This window comes from Onychostoma macrolepis, chromosome 22 (genome assembly GCF_012432095.1).
Source record: "Onychostoma macrolepis isolate SWU-2019 chromosome 22, ASM1243209v1, whole genome shotgun sequence".
NCBI lineage: Eukaryota > Metazoa > Chordata > Actinopteri > Cypriniformes > Cyprinidae > Onychostoma > Onychostoma macrolepis.
In genome coordinates this window covers 37,400,165-37,406,151 of record NC_081176.1, presented here as the reverse complement: position 1 = coordinate 37,406,151, position 5,987 = coordinate 37,400,165, and the positions used below count along the sequence as shown (strand labels likewise).

The following is a 5,987-nucleotide window of genomic DNA, read 5'->3' as shown; positions in this document are numbered from 1 at the left end:
TGGGACAGATATGGATTTTGCGTTGGAAATGTGATATAATTATGATTTGTAAGAGAGCAAGTTATTGGGACAAATGTTGATACTTGTGTTGGAAATGAGGTATTATTATGATTTTCAAGAGGACAAACGAATGTAATATGTTGAATGTGTGAAAAAGTATTTTTCATAATAAAAAATAAATAAATAAATAAAAAAAAAAAAAATCTTTTCCAAGAGCAATGCTGGGAGAGCGTGGGGGAGTATCGGCCAAGATGGTGCGGATGAAGAACAGTGTTCGGGTGGAACTGAAGAATGAAGTGGAGGGCTTTGTAAAACAGCGTTTTTGTAGAGATTTTTTTGTAATGGAAATACTGCAAGGAGTTTTCAAGATTCAGCCTGCTGTCATTTTTTGTTTGCAAGATTTTGTTGCTTCTGGCTTTTTGGATGTAACTTTTCGATTTCTGAAAGATTGCACTGAATTTTTTGAAGCTTGGAAGAAGAAAGAGGGTCATGAGCTGCTTAAAGGACTGAAACTCCTGCCAGGATTCATTCAGGAATTCATTCCTCTCACCATTCATGTCTACAATCCCTTTGTGGAGGATGGTGACGTCCTGACTTTCATCGCCCAGTATTGTGAAGCTGTAAGGGGAGGAGAGCATTTAAATGACCATTTTGGAATTTGGAATGGGAAAAGGAGGTATATGGTGAGGTTGAAATTGGACGTCGCTGTGCCAGGCTGTGTGTTACATCCTCCAGGCAGTTTTTCAATTGGACCAAACAAAGGTTTTTTGTACTACCCTGGACAGCCTCTACTTTGTCGGAGGTGTGGAGGACAGGGCCACATGAAGGCGGAATGCAAAGGAGAGAGGTGCAGATTTTGTGGTGAGTCTGATCATGTGGCAGCAGCATGCAGGGCCCCCAAACTTTGCAGTTTGTGTGGAAGTGAGGAGCATTTGCATCGGAGATGTCCGGGAAGGATGAAAAGTTATGCCAGCTTATTTAAGGAAGGGGAAGAGTTGCTGGCGGATGTGGAAGCTCTTGTTGGTGAGAGGTCCAGCTCATCTGCAAAACGGACTGTGCATGCTGAGGAAGCCAGTGAGGACAATGGGAGGTGGACAGTTGAAAGGAACGGTGAGAGTCAGAAGCAAAGGGAGAAATCTGCAGTGGCTGAGGAACAGTTGATTGAAGTCAGTTCAGGTGTGGCAGGGGAGCCAATTAAGAGGGGTGAAGTGAACTTTCCACAATTCAAGGAACCGCCGAAGTTTTCATGGTCCCAATTGGAGGCACCTGATAGTATTACTGCCGGTCAGAGTGGGGGTGGAGACAGCAAGATGGAGATATCAGGAGGAAGAGGGCGCCGGCGAGCAGTGGAAAACGATGACAATGGAGAGGAGGGAAGGGAGCGGAAATGCACTAAGCTTGAGGCTGCAAAGACTCTGTTTTCTTTAGAGGACTTAATAGGTTTGCAAGATGAAAAGGGGGATAATTGGGAATGGGGAGAGAGTGAGGAGGATGGAGAAGAAGATTCTCAAGATTGGTCTGATGTAGTTGAGAAAAAAGCCCTTTGATTGAAAAGTTTCAGTTTTGGATATGATGTGCTGATTGTAATGTGTTGTTTTTGACGTTGAATGTTATGATTTTTTGTGTCTGAATGGAAAATTTGATGGTTTGTGACATTTAAGTTTGAACTGAAATTTTGTATGCAGGTCGCACTTGTGGTTAATTTGTAAATTTGTATGAGTATATGGATTTAAAAAAAAAAAAAAAAAAAATTATTTTCCAAAAGCGATGTTGGGAGAGCGTGTGGAAGTATCGGCCAAGATGGTGCGGATGAAGAACAGTGTTCGGGTGGAATTGAAGGAAGTTGAGGACTTTGTAAAACAGCGTTTCTGTAGAGATTTTTTCGTAATGGAAATCCTTCAAGGAGTTTTCAAGATTCAGCCTGCTGTAATTTTTTGTTTGCAGGATTTTGTTGCTTCTGGTTTTTTGGATGTAACTTTTCGGTTTCTGGAAGATTGCACTGGTTTTTTTGAAGCTTGGAAGAAGAAAGAGGGACATGAGCTGCTCGAAGGACTGCAACTCCAGCCAGGATTCATTCAGGGATTTATCCCTCTCACCATTCATGTCTACAATCCCTTTGTGGAGGATGGTGACGTCCTGACTTTCATCGCCCGGTATTGTGAAGCTGTAAGGGGAGGAGAGCGTTTGAAAGACCGTTTTGGAATTTGGAATGGGAAAAGGAGGTACTTGGTGAGGTTGAAATTGGACGCCGATGTGCCAGGCCGTGTGTTACATCCTCCAGGCAGTTTTGCAATTGGACCAAACAAAGGTTTTTTGTACTACCGGAGGTGTGGAGGACAGGGCCACGTGAAGGCGGAATGCAAAGGAGAGAGGTGCAGATTTTGTGGTGAGTCTGACCATGTGGCAGCAGCATGCAGGGCCCCTAAACTTTGCAGTTTGTGTGGAAGTGAGGAACATTTGTATCGGAGATGTCCGGGAAGGATGAAAAGCTATGCCAGCTTATTTAAGGAAGGGGAAGAGTTGCTCGCGAATGTGGAAGCTCTCGTTGGTGAGAAGTCCAGCTCATCTGCAAAACGGACCGTGCATGCTGATGAAGTCAGTGAGGACAATGGGATGCGGACAGCTGAAAGGAACGGTGAGAGTCAGAAGCAAAGGAAGAAATCTTCAGTGGCTGAGGAACAGTTGATTGAAGTCGGTCCAGGTGTGGCAAAGGAGCCAATTAAGGGCGTTGAACTGAACTTTTCACAATTTAATGATCCGCCGAAGTTCTCATGGTCCCAATTGGAGGCACCTGGTAGTATTATTGCCGGTCAGAGTGAGGGTGGAGACAGCAAGATGGAGATATCAGGAGGAAGAAGGCGCCGGCGAGCAATGGAAAACAATGACAATGGAGAGGAGGGAAGGGAGCGGAAATGCACTAAGCTGGAGGCTGTAAAGGCTCTGTTATCTTTAGAGAATCGGGAATGGGGAGAGAGTGAGAAGGATGGAGAGGAAGATTCTCAAGATTGGTCTGACATAGTTGAGAGGAAAACCACTAAAAAATATGCACCTCCAAAGAGGATTTATTGGTACGGAGACAAGATGGTTGTGACAAGTGAAAATTTGGACGGTTGTGGATTGTATACGGATCACCCCACGTGAGTGGGTTTGCACTTCTTTGAAGTAGGAATTTTGAGTTTAGGAATTGTTTTCATGAGAGATTTTTGTGTTTGATTGTATGTGACTGGTTAAAGGTTTAATAAAAAAAAAAAAATAAATAAAATAAAAAATCTGTTCTTATCAGTTTAATATCTGATACGTCGCCTACCCGGGGACTGCATATTAAATTGATTTTTGGATCACGGAGCTGGAGCCGGGGCTTGCTCCGTCCACTCCACGCATCGGCCTGGTATTGCAGTGTCTCCAGGAACGGTGTGCTTCCCCTTTTCGGGGATTGCCGCTTTTTGTGAAGAATAGCAGAGCAAATAATGAGGGGCCTTGCCTCGCCTCCCACGGAGGTCTGGTCTCGAAAAGCAGTCAAGTCACCTTTATTTACGTAGCGCTTTTAACAACACAGATTGTGTCAAAGCACTTTGTAACTTCTCTTTCTCTCTTGATTTCAGATTAGCCACATATGAGGGTTTTTCACTAAGATCAAATAAAGCATAATATGAACTTCGGCAAACAGTATTTCTTTTATCACATTTATTCACTCAATGAGAATATGTTCTTAATTATATACGATAAAGAAAATAAGAAATAAGTCTCGACACCTAGTCCGTGATTTTACACCACAGAAATCGTCATAAAGTTCTTATCTGAGAAGCAATGATCCATCATGTGAAAAAAATGAGTTACTCGTTCTGAAGAAAACATTGAGTGCGTTGAAATATGTTGCTCCGCTTTATAGTTGACAACTCTGACTGGTAACGTTAGCTGAATGAGCCTCCCCAAAGGATTCCAAATCAGAAGCTTTTCCACTCCTGGCTGTACTTAGTTGAACACAGTCCCAATCAGACATGTATCCCAAATACATCAGATTAATGAAAGAGGAGAAAGAAAGAAAAAAAGTCCTTATGTTGAGCTTAAAACCAAAGGTTTCTCAACTAGGACTTTGAAAACCTTCAGTTCAAAGTAGCCACCAAGAAACATGTGTTCCCTCTACCCAAACTGAACTACTTCTTCAGGCAATTAGTCACCTGATATACAATTCAGGTGAGTCTAACGAGCGCCCTCTAGTGTCTCGTAGTATTACCACATAATGAATTCTTATTTGAACCAGCAAAACTGTGACAGATATTTCACTCTGTTACATACCCCCTCCCGTGTTTAAAAATTTGTCACATCCGTGGCAAATTTTCAAGTTCTGTACATGATATATATCAATGACCGTAGGATCAGAAATAAAAGAAACACGGTAGTTCACAGGTCCTAACTTTTTTTCTACCTTAGCAGGCCCTTTCCATCTAGGAGACAATTTGGCCATGAAAGCATCATCGGCCTTGGATAACGGATGAGATCGCACCCATACCACATCTCCTTCACAGAACTCTTGGTTCCTTCTGCGCTGGTTGTAATACCGTCTTTGGTGCTGTTGTGCTTTCTCCACGTTAGCTTTAACCAAGTCGATTAGCTGAGAGTGCCGTTCCAAAGTACTGTAACTCGGATGGTCTGGATCAGGTGGATGTTGGAATGCGCGTTCTAATGGTCCTTTCAATTTCCTTCCAAGAGCGATTTCGGCTGGTGTATATCCCGTGCTTTCTTGCCATGCCGAATTCAGGGCAAAACGAAATTCAGGAATCCACTGATCCCAGCTTCTGTGGTTCTCTTGTACATAGGAAGCTAGCATTGTTTTGAGATTTCTGTTGATTCGTTCAGTTAAGTTAGTTTGAGGGTGATAAGCCGTAGTTAACTTTTGAATGACTTTCCATTGTTTGCAGATCGTGGTCATGAGATTTGACGTGAACTGCTTTCCACGGTCTGACACAAGGTAAGTGGGTGTTCCCCAACAAGTGACGATTTCTTCAATGAGAATTCGAGCAATGGTAGGGGCTTTTGCGACCCTTAGCGGAAACAACTCCACCCATTTCGAGAAATAGTCCACAACTACTAACAGGTACTCGTGTTGCTTGGAACTTCTAGGGAAAGGACCCATTATGTCGATCCCCATCATGTAACCGGGCTCCACTACTGGTATACTCTGCAGCATACCTGCAGTCTTAGTTGTGGGTGGCTTGTATTGTTGACATACAGTACATACCTTGCAGTACTGCCAGACATCAGTTCTTATGCTGGGCCAATACACAAAATCAAGCAGACGCATTAGGGTCTTCCTAAATGGCCACTCAAATGGACTGTCATGAGCATAAGACAAAAACGTCTTTCTAAAAACAGCAGGAATCACTATTTGAAGTTTTTGTCCTCTCTTTCCTTCAGGGACACTCCTAAAAACAACTCCATTCTTGCAAACATAGTGCACACGCATTGCGTCGTCACTTTTTCTCTGCTGGTTTTTGGATATCAAATCCTGAATCTCCTTGTCATCATTTTGAGCTTTGCTGATTTGTTCAAGATCAACTGGTAGAGTGTAGGCAGGTGAAGATTTTTCTGGTGCTGTATTTAAAAAGAGAAAACTGGGTTCTGTGTGGTGTTGTCTCGACAGGGCATCAGGAACCACATTACACTGTCCCTTACGGTAACGTACAATGAAATGAAATCCCTGGAGCCGTATTGTCCATCTTACTAACCTGGAGGATGGCTTTGGATGTTGGAATGCCCATACCAACGCAGCATGATCTGTTACCACCTCAAAAGGTTTGCCCTCCAGGTAATGTCGCCATTTTTCCACAGCCCATACAACTGCTAGACACTCTTTTTCTGATGTAGAGTAGGCTCTCTCTGCTCCCCTCAAAAGCCGAGATGCATATGCCACCACTCGTTCGTGTCCTTCTTCTTCTTGAGTTAACACTGCTCCTAAACCATACTCACTGGCATCTGTCTGGACTTTA

The 5,987-nt window shown here is 43.3% G+C and overlaps 1 pseudogene; it reads left to right on the top strand.

Annotated features, from left to right (window-relative positions):
* The first annotated feature begins 3,199 nt into the window (after positions 1-3,199).
* LOC131531459 (U2 spliceosomal RNA) lies at positions 3,200-3,422 on the top strand (annotated as a pseudogene).
* The last annotated feature ends 2,565 nt before the right edge of the window (positions 3,423-5,987 follow it).